Genomic DNA, 16,306 nt, shown 5'->3' with positions numbered 1-16,306 from the left:
CGCTGAGGCAGCCGCTGACTGCGTCCGAACATTTCTCCTGCTCATTTTCATAATGGTGTCTTCTGATGAGTTAACGTTTCTAATTCTGATTAAGTCTGTTTGATCTGTTTTTGTCCTTTGTTGTGTTAATGTGGTTAATTATGCTGATGATTTTCAAATGTTAAGTAACATCTTTTTCCTCCATAGACCATAGCTGATCATAAAACACACTTTTTACAAATTGCTGGATTTGATTTACTTACTATTTGGTGAAGTATGAATGAGAGAAATTGTCCTGTGTTTTAGATCAATCTTATGTTGCCCTCATAAAATCATTTGAGAAGTATTCCTTTCTCTTGAAAGTTTGTGTAAAACTTGGTATTTTTTTCTTCCTTAAATGTTTGATAATATTTAATAGTAAAGCCACTTTACTATGGAGCTCTTGAAAGTAGGTTTTAAATTGCAAATTCTATTTCTTTAATAGATACATGTTTCTCTTCTCAGTTCCATCAAATAATATATTTTGATGCTCTGTTATTTAACTGTTTTGATACTTCAAGTATTTTCATGCTCTATCAGAAGCATACACATTTAGGATTGTCTACATACCCACTTTATCATTATAAAATATTCCTCTTTATTTATGTCAATACTCTTTTTTTCCTGAAGTCTACTTTGTCTGGTAGAAATACAGTTAATTCAGGTTTCTTATGATTACTGCTGGCATGATATAGCTTTTTTCCCATTCATTTTAACCTATCTACGTCTTTTATGTTTCAAGTGGGTTTCCTGGAAACATACTATAGTTTGATATTGGTTTTTTATCTGGGCTGATAATCTCCTTCTTTAACTGGACTCTTTAATTCACTTACAATCAGTGCAGTTACTAATATGTTTGAGTATAAGTCTACTGTCATGCTATTGTTTTCTATTTTTCCCCGTACGTAATTTTTTCTTTTTTATCTCTGTCTTCCTTTAGAATTGAGTATTATTTTTAGTATTCTATTTGATCTCTGCTCTTGGATTATTATTATCCAACTTTGTTTTATTTTCCTTGCTGGTTGCTCTAGGGTATTTATACAATGCACCTTTAATAGTCTTAATTCAAACAGTATTATACCATGTCATGTGTATATATACATATATATGTATATATAAAATATATATATTAATAAATGTGTATTTATTATTATATATTTATATTTATATATAATAATATATACAACTCATATGTAGCTATTATTATTCTTTTTCTTTTACATATGTAATAAACCCTAATCAGTAAGGGCTTTAAAATTAAATTATTGTTCTCTTTCCTAGGATAAATTATTATTTTTAATACAGTGCTGGAGTTTTACTAATTCTTAAAGCATTTTTCATCTGTATTTATAAGTGAAATTAACTATAATTTTGTATCTTTATACTAGCTTTTTCCATTCTTGGTATCAAGATTATACCAGTCTCATGACATGACTGGGAAGATGTCCCTCCTTTTATATTCTTTGGGAACCATCCTACTGTACCTAGACTAGTGCAGTAGCCTGAGAGCTGTTTTTTACCCCTTTTCTCTCATCTTATCATATACCTCTACCTCCAAGTCCATGTGCCGCTGTGCGGTGATTTTTCTAAAACACACATCCCTTGCCTAGAACATGAAACAGTTCATGGCTCATTTTAGCAACTTAGTAATTATTTCCTTTCGAGGGTTTCTCTAGCATCATGCAAGCTGAAGTGATGTCACGTGACCACTGGTACTGGCTGGCATTGGGTCACGGCAGCTTTTCTACCACCCCGTTCCCGCTTCCTGTGGTGCTTCAGTTTCGCAGTAGTGTCTGTTAACAGCTAGCTCCTCCCTGCCATTTTTCATGCAGTTACCTGTGTGTTGTGATTTGAGGTCTAGTTAGATGGGAAACATTTAGGGAATGGTCATGCGTATAGCATTGCAAATGCAGTGACCTAACATTCTCTGCATTTTTCCTGAAGTTGGGATCCAGAGCAGACTTTTACAAGAGGGATAAAATGTTTAAATATTTGGTCTAAAAATCTGCCCATTTAAAAGCTGTGTCTTCACAGAGGCAGCTGCGCCTCTGAGGTCTAGCTTCTTCTGAGAGCTAGGCCTTCAGGAGATGCAGGTGACGTGCCATTTCCAAAACTTTTGGAAAATAACTATGTTAAAGGCATTTTTTTTTCCATTTTAGTGTATCTTCTTCACTGTTTTCCCATCTTCAATAAATGGTGGGATTTCATTAGTCTTCCTCATGCCCTTGTAGAAAGTGGGCCAGAGCACTATAACGGAATCATCCCAGTTTTATGGAGGAGGACTTGGAGGCTTACAGAGGTTGTGTCAGTGGCCTGGGGCACGCATGATCATGTAGTGGAACAGAGATGCAAAATGGGCCCTGTGTCAGGCTTGGTTTGGGTCTCAGTGTCCTGGTCTCAGCATCCTGGTTTCCTCTTCCTGAGCACCACTTTCCTTGTAGGATGGACGTGGGGGATTAAAGACCACAGGAGGTAAAGCACCAACATCGTGTCCCACACGGAATTGTTCAATAAATGCTATGCCTGTAACACACGTCAGATAAAGTTCCCGCCACTGGGAATTGAAGTACTGTCTATCATTCTGTCCAATGATTCAAGAGATTTCTGGAGCATTGACTTTCCAGGTGCCAGGCCTTTTGTCTGGTCCTGTGAGAGAAACAAAGGAGACTGAGCAGTGGCCTCCAGCCTTCTGGCATCACTGACTGGGATCTAGAATTACAATGCAGCATCAGGAGGGCAGTGGGAGCAGGGAGGGGGAAGGGATTCATTTTCCCCGACAGCGTTTCGCAAATCTTGAAGGAAAAGTGGACTTTCATCAGACAGGGGGTGTGGGGCAGGGCGCTCACGGGGGAGGGAGGGCATCCTGCGGCCAGACCGTGGTGAACTGACGTGCACGTGCTTCTGCCAGGGTCCCCAGGGGTCTTGAATTAATAGTCAGCCCTGCTCTAGATTCTTTGTCACTGTGTCTTTTCTTTGAAATGAATGGAGCTTTTTCATCTTTTATCCTTATTTTCTCTCCTCTCTGGGTCACAGCAGCAGATTGTTTTATTTTCCTGTGATAAACTGACCAGTCTGGCTAGTATTTCAGTTATCATTTATGGGACAAGGCCAATATATTTCTTTCCAATATATGGCACTGGCTAAATTGTCCTCTCCTTTCCTCTTTGTGTGACAAACTTCAGCCTATTTGAAGCATCTGAGAAACTTTCTGGCAGGGACATTTGGCAGTCATTTATTGTACAGTCTGCTGGCTTGGGCTGCTGTCCGTGCTTGAAAGCAAAAAAGCTGATTTTGAGTTGGTGACCATGTCCCGATATGTTAACCAGGCCCCCTGGTGCATTATAACATGGTGTTTACATCACACCCAATCACCGGCTTATTTGGGAGTGGGTAGAGTTTCATCTGTCAGTTGTACCTTTAGGGTTAGCTTAAGCCAAGGGTGTTCTATTTTTTTTCCCCCTAAAATCATCAAAAATTGAGTTCCAAGTGGTAAACCACCAAAGTAGAGTTTCAGCAGCTTATTCCTGGGACTGGGAGTGGGGGAGGGGACACTTGATTAAATTTATAGAGTGAGTGTTTGTTGAATCTCATTGCCAGTGCTTCTACTTCATGAGAAGTAGGAGGCGTGGTTGCCGCCCTCAAGGGACTTAAAATAGAATCATGGGGAAATATGCATACATATTAGATAAAATAGCAAGATGTCATCAAGTGAGTTAAAGCGCTGTAAAATGTACTCACAAGTGCAAGCAGAGAAAGGGTTGAATCTATATATACTCAATTTAGGTCAGTCATGACTTCGATCCCCAGTAAATGTTAAATAATGGCAGTGATAAAATTACTTACAATCACACATAATAATCCAACCACAGATATATCTATGTCCTTAGGATCTAAAAAAAAAATTGTATTTTAGATTTCAGAAAGAAAAAATGGCATTTTCTTGTTTTCCCAATGTTTTCATGGGGAAGGGGACCTGCAGTCATTCAACTGGAGAAATTGTCCAGAAGCTGAGGGTTGGCCAGGAAGGGCTGGGGTCTACGCTGGGCAGGGTGAGGGATACTTTGACCGAATAAAGATTTTCTTTAACTCCATTGCAAGGAAGGGAAAGAGGAGGAAAACTTGGCTTTTCACTCCTTCATCATGGAAAGTTTTGGAGCAAATAGAACACAGCAAAACAAAATGTAATTTGGAACCTGACATTGAAAGTCAACAAGGAAAGTTGGAAAGAGTTGCTGACGGTTCTACATCAATAAATAACTAGACCAGATGGAAGGACCAGGTGACAAATATTACCAGAAAATTCTAACACTGGCTAAGCAGTGTGGATTTTCCCCACCATTCCTCCACAAACTGCTTGTGTCCTGTGGATTTTTCAGACTCATTTCTAAGAAGTCAGCAAAAGAATAGAATTTTGCTTTATGGTCCCTGTTTGAAGCTCTTGGGCAAACTATAAACTCCCAAAACTGAAACAGGGAGAAATTGACAACCTGAATAGACCGATATCTGTAACGAGATTGAAGCAGTGATCAAAAACCTCCCAAAAAACAAGAGCCCAGGACATGATGCATTCCCTGGGGAATTCTACCAAACTTTCAAAGAAGAAATAATACCTATTCTCCTGAAGCTGTTTCAAAAAATTGAAGCAGAAGGAAAACTTCCAGACTCTTTTTATGAGGCCAGCATTACCCTGATCCCCAAACCAGGCAAAGACCCCACCAAAAAGGAGAATTTCAGACCAGTATCCCTGATGAATATGGATGCTAAGATTCTCAACAAAATCCTAGCTAATAGGATCCAACAGCACATTAAAAAGATTAACCACCATGACCAGACGGGATTCATCCCTGGGATGCAAGGATGGTTCAACATTCGCAAATCAATCAGTGTGATAGAACAAATCAGTAAGAGAAGAGAGAAGAACCACATGGTCCTCTCAATTGATGCAGAAAAAGCATTTAACAAAATACAGCATCCGTTCCTGATTAAAATGCTTCAAAGTATAGGGATAGAGGGAACATTCCTCAACTTCATAAAATCTATCTATGAAAAACCCACAGCGAATATTATCCTCAATGGGGAAAAGCTGAGAGCCTTCCCTTTGAGATCAGGTACACGACAACCTTCTCTCACCACTGTTATTCAACATAGTACTAGAAGTCCTAGCAACAGCAATCAGACAACAAAGAGAAATAAAAGGTATCCAAATTGGCAAAGAAGAAGTCAAACTCTCTCTCTTTGCAGATGACATGAAACTTTATATGGAAACCCCAAAAGACTCCACCCCAAACTACTAGAACTCATAAGCAATTCAGTAATGTGGCAGGATACAAAGTCAATGTACAGAAATCAGTTGCTTTCTTATACACTAACAATGAAAATAGAAAAAAGGAAATTAGAGAATCAATTCCATTTACTATAGCACCAAGAACCATAGGATACCTGGGAATAAACCTAACCAAGGAGGTAAAGGATCTATACTCGAGGAACTACAGATCACTCATGAGAGAAACTGAAGAAGAAACAAAGAGATGGAAAAACATTCCATGCTCATGGATCAGAAGAATAAACATTGTTAAAATGTCTATACTGCCTAGAACAATCTATACTTTCATTGCCATTCCGATCAAAATTCCACCGACATTTTTCAGAGAGCTGAAGCTCTTGGGCAGTGGTTCTTAAACTATAGTGTGCATCAGAATCACCTGGTGGGCTTGTTAGATACAGATTGCTGGGCCCTCAGAGTTTCCTACCCCATAGGTATACGAGGATGTATGTCTCTAAGAAATTCCCAGGAGATATTGATGCTGCTGGTCTGGGACCACATTTTGAGAACCACCACTTTTAGGTGATGGGGCCCCTGACCTACTTCCAGGTTCCTGCGTTGACCCCCTTGACTCTCATCAGTAGTGACAGAACTTTGGGAAAATGGAACCGTGTATGGGGATCTTGTCTACCCCTTGATCTGTGCCTTTCCTTTCATTATTCAACATGGCTGTAGGTTTTACCTAATTAAAATGCTGCATCTGGGTGGTCTGATTAACTTTGAGGACAGAATTACTCTTACAGGAGGAAGTATTTGGTTAGATCTTTGCTCCCTTCCCTTTCAAAGCCTGAGTTTTGATTTCTTTATACATATATTTTAATAATCATCATCATTAGTGCTGAAATTAGAGATAAAAAAATCACAATCACCCTGGTTTATTTTTAGCATCTAAGTATGAACATTTGATTATTGTTTTCTGTTGAGTTTGTCATATGTTCCAGTAATTTCCAATAAAAGAGAAAAGTACTTTTTGTACCAAATAAGTTTGCCTACAGTGGCCAAATGTAGAGACTTCCCATTCTGTGTTATTTTGTACTTCCTACTCTTCTCCTGCTTCCCCAAATAGATACATTATATATAAGACTAGATTTATTGGATTTTCATGATTATACAGGAATGTAAGTGATTTTAGTGTCTCCAGGATAAAGATTTTATTCCTAGGGTAAAAGCTTTTGAAGCTCTGCAATGAAAATAAATTTTTAAAAATTTATTACAGCATTAATGTAAGATGCGTTCCTCCAAATAGTCCAGCCTGTGTTTGGGATTTAAGTGTCTCTTGCCCAGGCTGCCTTTTGCATCTGTTTTCATCAGGGACTATGGTAAATCTTTGTCTTCCTCCTTCCCCACGATGCGAGATGGTCATCAGCAGCTAACACTGAACTTCCTAAAAATGCTAGCTCACATTCACATTGTCCACGGGCAGGCTAGCACACATTTGCCACACAGGGGAAAATACCACCGCTGGTCTGTTGGAAACAAGTGTTATCTCCAGCACCAGTGGGTACAGTCAGATAACTGAGAGAAGGCTAGAAATTATACTTCTCATTGGCCTCCATGCTTTAGTAATAGATCTTTCATTTATGTCTTTCAGAAATAAGACAAGGGGTGTGCCTTGGAGGCATTAGTTTGCTAAATGACTTACCCAGCATCACCTGGTAATATGACCAGGTAAAGAATGTGGCTTTGGGATCCATTCTCTTCCTCTACAGCCACATTCTTTTGTTGCTTTCTTAGGGACGGAATCAAGGGCTTATTCGTAAAGACTTGCAGAGAGTAACTTCTGCAAAAAATGGGAAAGACTGTGCATGCCAGATGAGTTTATTTTGTTCATGGATGTTATTGCTGGTCTCTTGGGGTGAGAGTTGAAGGGTAGGGTGGACAGACAATGAGACAAACCTAGAAAAATGGTTTTCTAGGCCTACGGTAATTCCCGATGAAATTCAGAGCCATTCTTCTTTCATTTATCCAAGTATGTAAGTGGAAGAATTTTAAATATAGATACATTTTCTTAGACACAGGCAACACAGTGTACTCCGGCTCATTAAGAAAGATTTCTTAGAGGATGTTAGTTTGCTGTGAATTCTGATGAGGTCCGGAGAACCCAACTCGGATGCTTCACACCCGGAAGTGACATGGCCGGGGACTCTGCGCAGCCTCACCATGCAGCAGGGGCGGTGCAGCGTGCCACTGCCCGCTGCTGCTTGAACCTTGCAGAGCCACACGTTGGGCAGAGAGTATTATGCCCAAGCCGCTTCAGGAATGCTAGACACCTCTGACCGTGCTGCTAGAAGAGCCTGGGACTGCTGCCTCGGGATATGCCTCGTCACTTCCTGGTCCCATGGGTGTGACCGTGGGCGGAAGTCAACCACTGGCAGAACCTTCCTGACTAGGGTTTATGGGAATTATCCTTTTCTTTAACTCTCTGTTGCAGAGGAAAGTGTGTTTGGTGGGGACTGGAGTGGTTTTGAGTGAACCAACTGGTAGCAAATGCCAAAATTGTTCTCAAATTTTATTATTTACAATGGTGTGCATTAAGCCATGCCAAGAACCCATCCCTTTGCAGTTAGCCGGCTGTCTTCATGCTGGCTGTCAGGTAAAAACTAATTTGCAGATTTATTTAGATACGGTATATGAAGATAATTCGTACACAGAAAAGCCTATCTATACATTATGATTCTTATTTATTTTTCCCACATATGTATTCATTATTTTAAATTCAGTTAATTAACATATGGTGTATTATTATTTTCAGAGATAGTTTAGTGATTCATCACTTGAATGTAGCACCCAGTACTCATTCCATCAAGTCCCCTCCTTAATGCCCATCAACCAATTACCCCATCCTTCCCTCCTTCTCCCCTCCAGCAACCCTCAGTTTGTTTCCTGTGGTTGAGTCTCTTTTGGTTTGTCTCCCTCTCTAATTTCACTTATCTTATTCTTCTCTCCCTTTCTCCTATTAACCTCTGTCTTGTTTCTGAACTTCCACATACGAGTGAAAGCATATAATTTTCTTGCTTTGATTGACTTATTTTGCTTAGCATAATACTGTCTCGTTCCATTCACATCATTGCAAATGACAGATTTTGTTTTTGATGGCTGAGTAATATTCCTCTGTGTGTGCGTGTGTGTGTGTGTGTGTGTCTGTGCGTGCGCACGCACATGGATAGTTCTTTATCCATTCATTTGTCAATGTATTGTGCTTATTCAGAACTGAAAGTTGTGTAGACTTAATTTGGAAAAACTCCCATTTCACTGATTTTGCTTGTTCATAATTTCCTTAAAACTTGCTCAAAGATGGTGGCTGGATGCATGACAAGTGCAGGCTTTGTAGCCAGTTGGATCCAGATTCATATCTCAGAGTTTGCTATTTCCTAGCTACCTGATTTGGGGCAGGTTACTAAGCCTTAATGCCTTTCCCTGGCAAGAACACTGGTGCCAGTGCTGTAAACCTTTAGCTCGTTGAGCTCCGTGATCCTTGAATGGAATCAGGTTTGTCTGGCACGCGGTGGACACTGATGAATAGTGTTTTTTTCTTCCTCTGACCCCAGGGCGATGATGCCATCACCTGATCCTTTTATTCTGGCTCAACTGTGCACTTATTTTCTAAACTGTATCATGTATTTAATCCCACAGTATCTTGCTTTAATACTATTCATAGTTTATCCCATGTTTATTTTGTCTCACCGATAAAAGAGAAGAGAGGGTGTGGCTTCTTGTTCTCTTAGCCCGGTATGTTCTATTTGAATTCTACTTCCACCCTAAGTAACTGACAGAGTGTGATTGACCTAAATCAGGGCTACTGTGTATGGCTGTTCGGTCTTTACAGTGAACAAGAGCCCCACATCTCATTCAATCCTGGTCACACTGACTATTTATTACCCTTATCATGTTATTTTAGTTATTAATCATATTACATGTATTATGTGTATTAGGTCTTGTCCTATAAAGCTACTATGTTATGGAAACTTTTCAACAAAAGAAGTGAAGTGTCTTGAAGAAGGACACCTCTTTCTGTTTTGCACAAATGCTAGATGTAGGCACCATCTAGGTTAGTGGTGGTCCTGGAGGAGTCGATGGAATTGATGAGTGACAGGGAGATTTTGAAGTTGTTCGCTTCTTCATACAGCAGTTACTTTCTTCGTCCTCGTAGGTACCAGGCACTGTTCTAAGCAGTTGGAGACACAATGATGATCAAATACAGTTACCCTAGATTCCTAGAGTTGTTCTTAACAAATTACCAGAAAGAGAAATTTATTCTCGCATAGTTCTGGAGGCTGGACATCTGAAATCAAGATGTCAGCAGGGCCTTGCTTTCTCTGAAGGCTCTGGGATAAAAACTTTCCCTGCCTCATCCTAGTTTCTGGTGGTTGTAGGCAATCCTTGGCATTCTTTGGCTGATGGATGCCACTTTAATCTCTGTCTCTGTTTCTACGTGGTCTTCTTCCCTGTGTATCTGTGTGTCTTTGTGTGTCCCTTCCTCTTCTTTTTTTGTAAATTTATTCATTTGAGAGAGAGAGAGAACATGCATGAGTGGGGGAGGGGCAGAGGGAGAAAGAGAAGCAGGAAACCTGATGCGGGATTGGATCCCAGGACCCTGAGATCACGACCCGAGCTGAAGGCAGATGCTTAACTGACTGAGCCACCCAGGCAGCCCTCCCCCTGATCAGGACATAGGTCATTGGATTTAGGGCCCACGCTGATCTAGTATGGACTCACTGTAACTTAACTAATTATACATACAGAAACCTCATTTTCAAATGAGGTCATCCTCACGGATCCTGGGGTCAGGACTTGAACATATCTTTTTGGGGCACACAGCTCAGCCAGTTACACTCATGAGGCCTACAGTATCATAGCTTGAGGTGGAGGAAGATAGATAAACAATAATTATCTAATATGTGAGTGATGTTAATTACTAAGAAGCAAAACCAACCTCAAGGCACAGGAGTGGTGTGTGTGTGTGTGTGTGTGTGTGTGTGTGTGTATTTCTATTTTAGAGTGTTTGGTTAGGGAAGGCCTTTCTGATAAGGTGATAGTTGAGTAGAGACCCAAATTAAAGGAATAGAACAGCGGTCTGGATTCTGGGGAGGTATTTTCCAGGCAGAGGAAACAGCCAACACCCTAAGGTCTGAGCATGTTGGGCATTTGAGAAGTTGCCGGGAGACCTGTGTGGAAGAAACTCAGTGAGGGGAGGATGGTGGGAGGTGAGGACAGGGAGGAAAGAAGGGACAGATCACATAGGACTGTAGAATAGGATGTTATAACCTTTCTGATTAAGATGGGAAACCATCTCAGGGTTTTCAGTAGAAAACCAGTGGTGGGACAAAAGGACCCAGAATTCACTTTGCATACTTCCTGCTCCTGCTATCTCCAGCCAAACAGACCACAATTTCAGCATCAGTATAAATGAAGATGGTACCAGTGGACCAAACCCAAGGATAAAATGGAAAACAATAAGTCCATATACAGACAAATAAATACACTGAAAAGTTTCTGGAGGAATGGCATATTTCCATAGTTTCAATGATATTCCCTTTGAATATTTATTAAATACAAAGATGAAAAGAATAGCTTTAGAGTGGAAAAGTCTGGCAGGCACCATCTTGTTCAAGTGATCACAGTTAACATCATCAGAAAACTCCTAAGTCTTGTGCTACTTGATAGGAGGCAATGAGAAGAACGTGGCCTCAAATCTGATATTCCTACTCAAAATGCAGACCAGAAGCTACTCACAAGGAGACACCAGACAAAATCAAACTAGTGACCTTCTGCAGAATAACTGGCCTATAGTCCTCAGAAGTGCCAAGGTCATGAAAGTCAAGGGGAGACTGAAGAGCCATTTCATACTGAAGGAGGCTAAAGAGACATCAGAACCCTGTGCTGTGCTACCCAAGGGAGTAAGGAAGGCTTTTGTCACAAAAAAAAAAAAAAAAAAAATTATTGGGACAATTGGTAAAATTTTGTTGAAGCTTGAGAATGGATGATAGTAATCTACCAGTGTTAATTTCCTAATTTTGGTAGTTGTCTTGTAGTTATATAAGTCACATACTTGTTGGTAGGAAAATACCACCAAACTAGTCAGGAAACTTGGGGCATCTGGTCAGCCGTGATAATTCTCAGATTGCTCAGGACAAAAAAAAAAAAAAAAAAAAAAAAGTCTTTATACTGTATTTGCAACTTTCCTGAGACTTGTGTTTGTTTAAAATAAATTCATGGAGGGCATGAATTTTGATCCATGAATCAGTAAAGGAAACTCAGGTACCATGCTTAATTATTTGGCCTGTTCTTGAGGTTAGTATCCCCACTGCTTCTAAATTCTCTCACGTGTGTGTGGGTTTGGAAATCTCGAAATATTCCAGGGTCCTGGTGCTTCCTCCACTTGGGATATGGGGTGAGGTCAAGATGAATGTGGGCCCTCCCTAGGGATGGTGGTATGTGAAACACAAGGACAAAAACAAAGCAAAACAAAATAACCACTGACTTTGGTCTGAGCTAGGCTGTTGTGGTAGAGATGTACTTCCTCGAGCTTTGCAATGGATAAGCCAGGTCTCTAAAGCTTGTTGAGGTAGATGGTGCCTTGGTGTTATTTTTCCACCATGCTTTTTGGCAGATATCGTGGTCATGTTTATTAACTATATTTGGCTCCCTGAAGGCAAACAGGAGCTGTGTATGTATTTGGGAAGAAAAGAGGAAGCACAAATAGAAAAAAAAGTGGTGGGCTTCTGTTTTATTTCCTTCCAGTCAGTCCCATGAGTGAACAACTGTATTTAAACATTTTATCTGGAAGTAGTTTCTTGTGCCTGAAGGATCTTGTCTTTTACTTCTGTGCTTTTGTCAGTCCCCCAAGCCAATATCTAACCTCCCATTTTTGGTAGGAAGCTTGCCCCTATGGTTGGTGTGACACCAGCGTTATCTCTTGCTAAGGCTGTCATTTTATGGCTAACGTTTATTAATGCTTTACTTTGGGGTAGAGAAGAAATTGGCTTTTCAGCCATGAATGGCTTCAAATTACGGGACTCCTGATTACCTTGTCTTGCAAGCTTTGGACAGAGGGCTTTTTCTGGAAGAGCTACATTTGCATCCTTTCTCCTCTGCTTGCAGCAGGGAAGGGCTAGGATGAGTGTGAGGCATGGAAGCTGCTAGAACATAGAATTTAAGGGGACATCACTCTCAGGGCTGTGCAGGTACAGGGTCAGCACCCAAGGGTTGGCACCTTCTTAAATGTGTCCTAGGCACTGGCAATCATGTGAGTTTATCTCCCTTTTGTGTGTCAAGAAGGAGCCAGCAGATGCCCATACTCCCAATTCTTCCTGTTGTGTTCCTCAACATCATTTCTTTGGACAGGTAGCATTTCCAAGATACACCAGATGATAGCTCGTCTCATTCTCACCACTCAAGATACAGGATTTCCCGCCACATACCCAAAGCTCCATCTTTCTACTCTACCAATTTCCCATTTTGAGTCTGTTTCTTGTAACATCTTACTTCTAGGGAACAATTTCTGTATCAGTTAGAAAGTTCATACAGCTGTAAGTGACGATAACCTCCCTATCCTGGCTTAAAAAAATTGGAGGATTTACTTTTCTCTTGCAGCAAGAAGCCTGGAGCCCAGAGTCAGTGTGGAGATTTCCTGAGACCCTGGATCCTTCTATGTTTGCCCTCAGGCGTCTTTAGCCTGGCTTTTCTCCTGGTAGTCACAATATGGCTGCCCATCTTCTAGCATCAGCTCTGTGTTCTGGGTGGAGAGAAGATAGTGGGCAAGAGGTGTAAACCCAATAAGTCTATTTCTCTAGCAAATAGCTTGCTGATAGGCCCAACCAGTGGCTCATTTCTTATATCCCATTGGTCACTACTGTGTTCTTCAGTAGTTCAATCTGCAAGAGAATCTGAAATAGAGTTTTTCTTGTGTTGTGTTTTTGTTTTGTTTTGTTTTTAGTTTATTTGATTTTAGCCAAGGACATTGCTGTCCCCAGTGAGAGCTTGGTTATGATGGGAGAATAGCTATTGAGTGGGTCACAGGCGGTCTTTGTCACAGCTCTGCTTTGCCTCAACCATGTCATACCACGTGACAAGGAAAATGGCTGTCAGGGCAGCCTTTGGCCCGACTTACATCCCCTGCCTTAGGGTTCCCACCACAGAGAGGAACCTTTTCCTTTCAGTTCCTGCATGTCAGTCTCAGGAGGGCTCTGGTTGTCTTGGGTGGCACACCTGCCCCTGTGATTACAGGGGACACAAGCTATTCTTCTTGTCCTCACCTTTCCGTTGGGGGGACGGGTGGCTTCTTGAGAGCAGGACAACAGAGGAGAATGGGTTGCTGCTACAGGCTCACTGTATCTCTGTGTCAGGTTTCCAGAGAAGCAGATATGGCCAAAGGCAAAAGGAGAGGCCTGTCAAGGGAGAGAGAAGGTGGAGTGTGAGTACTGTGCATAGGATTCTGGTGGTGGTCAGGAGGCCGGCTTGACTGCAGAAGAGGGGAGAGAAGACTGGCACAGATAAGGCACCAAGGGGCTGGTAGTTGGAAAACATTTCTGTTCTCTCTAGTAAGATTCTGTAGGTTCTTCTCTCTAAAGAGGAAGTGTTGTTACCTTGACAAAATACCCACCTCAAGCTGTCTCTTCTCTCCCACTTGTTTCTGACCTTGTGTGAGTTGGCATTAGGTTCAACTAGACAGAAAATCCCAAATAATCATTAATTATAGTTCTTCCAATAGGCCTGACTTGTTGGTTTTCTCACATTATGCCCAGGTTGGCAGTTCCAGCCCTGTCATGGCATCTTACAGGTTCATGCACAGCACACTGTTGCTTTCTTGCTTCTTCACGTGTGGCTTCAACCTCATGGCCCGTTGATAGGTGGTTTTGTTTTTTAAAAGATTTTATTTATTTATTTGGAAGACAAAGATCACAAGTAGGCAGAGAGGCAGGCAGAGAGAGAGGGGGAAGCAGACTCCCCGCTGAGCAGAGAGCCCGATGCGGGGCTCAATCCCAGGACCCTGAGATCATGACCTGAGCCAAAGGCAGAGGCTTAACCCACTGAGCCACCCAAGTGCTCCTTTGTTTTGTTTTTTAAGATTTTTTATTTATTTATTTGACAGAGATAGAGAGAGGGCCACGAGCTGGGGGAGGAGCAGAGGGACAAGCAGATACCCCACTGCATGGGGGGCCCATCCCAGGACCCTGAGATCATGACCTGAGCTGAAGTCAGACTCTCAACTCAATGAGGCACCCAGGTGCCCTGGCAGGCGTTTTTATAATGAGGAAAATTGAGATAAAGAATTTTTGTTCCCTTTCCTGAGATTATGCAAGAAGAGGGAACACCAGGGATGAATGTGTTTCCTCCTACTCCTGGTCTTGAAGGCTTTCTCCTCCAGCATGCTGCAAGCTAAGGAAGCTGGAGATTAGGCAGGAGTTGGGGTGGGAGAGGGCAGGTGGAGGGCACGGTGGCTGACCCCAGAAAGATAAGCCTCCCCTTCAGCCTTCCTGCATGGCTATAAAAGATAGAGCATTTGATTTCCAGACACAGACAGGAATTTAACCTCTTCTTGATGCCTTAGGGTTAATATTATGTTTACTAATTATTAGTGAAATAATCTTCAGTTGTATATATAATCACACTTTAATTCTCAGACTGTGTTCATATTTAAAAGATCAGGAAGGGCGACGTGATTATCTTCATTTTATGATCCAAGAAGCTAAGATTCAAAGAGGTGAAGGTCTCTGTGCTCATACTTCTAAGAGCAAAAATTAGAACTGGAACTGGAACACAGGACTCCAAGATCATGACCATCTGCATAGCCTCAGGGTCTGTGGAGTGGTGCATGGCCTCCGGCCCTGTCATTCAATGGCCAGGGGGACTGCCATTGAATTTGGAGTTGCATCTTCTCTTTGTCATTTTCCTTCTGCTCCCCTCTCTCCCCCATCCAGGCTACCAGCTATATTTGTGCAAGCAATGTTCCTGTCTATTTCAGCTCTTTCCTTTTTAATCTGCTTGTTTTCATCCGTTAGGACCTTAGAAATGAGAGGAGCAGGATGGTTTATATCTTTATGTGTGGCAAGAAAAAATGCTGAGTGGTAGCCCACCAGCAATGTTCGTGGAAACTCTGACCTCCCTGGTTGGTTCCAAAGGGACCGTTCTGATTCGGTTCCTCCTTCTGGGTTGGGTTCCAGGTCCCGGGAGCTGGTTGAAGGTTGCGTATCAATTAAGTGAGCTCATAGCCCTCACAGTGCCTCTATGTATGCACGTCTATGTTATACGTGCATTTGTAAGTGAGTGGTACAGAGCTGGTGTTATTTTGGAATACAGCATCTGTAAAACCCAAGTTTGTATTTCACCTATAATTATCCTGTAGGACCCTCAGTTAGGAGAAATCTCTCTCTTTGGTTCTGAGGCTTCCTTGATATAGAAATATTTTAATGGCTCTTTGAATGCTTGCAAGGTCTGTGAGACCCTAGGTTAGCAGGAAGGAAGAGACATTTTGGGAGGGAAGGAAAAAGAGGAGCAGCAAGAAGGAGACAAAAGCCAAGTTCCATATCCAGGAGGTGGTGTGCACCAGCTCTCCTCCGGAAACCTCAGTCACAGCTGTCCCATTGTGACTAATTTTGGTTATAGATTTCCTTTCTTATATATATGTTTTCTACATTCCGTTCTCTGGGCAGTTTTTTTTTTTTCCTGGTATAACTTTCCATAAAGCCCCTCAATGTTAAAGATCTTCTCATCCTAGTGTTTACCTTATATGACATTTAGTTTAGTTCCCCTTTGGTTGCACTGAAAGTCTTTGTTGATGGATGAATCTTGATGGTTTTCAAGAAGCAGGAAGTACCATTTCTTCCCCCCTCACTGGATGATTTTCTTGATGGATCCTGAGTGTAATTTATACACAGCTCAGTGGTACTAATCTTGTTTTGTTGTTGTTCTTAAGACAGCTCTGACAATGAGCTGCTACTTTGTCTTTGATTCTTAATTCAGCAT

The 16,306-nt window shown here is 41.5% G+C and overlaps 1 protein-coding gene across 1 annotated transcript in view; it reads left to right on the top strand.

The window, feature by feature from the left end:
* The window catches only part of LOC111160496 (disrupted in schizophrenia 1), a 294,921-nt gene that overhangs the window by 171,550 nt on the left and 107,065 nt on the right, over positions 1–16,306 (top strand). The window lies entirely within an intron of this gene.

Source organism: Enhydra lutris, unplaced genomic scaffold (genome assembly GCF_002288905.1).
Source record: "Enhydra lutris kenyoni isolate GAN:26980312 unplaced genomic scaffold, ASM228890v2 scaffoldscaffold76, whole genome shotgun sequence".
Lineage (NCBI taxonomy): Eukaryota > Metazoa > Chordata > Mammalia > Carnivora > Mustelidae > Enhydra > Enhydra lutris.
The sequence above is the reverse complement of the archived record's forward strand: the minus strand, read 5'-3'. Positions and strand labels throughout refer to the sequence as shown.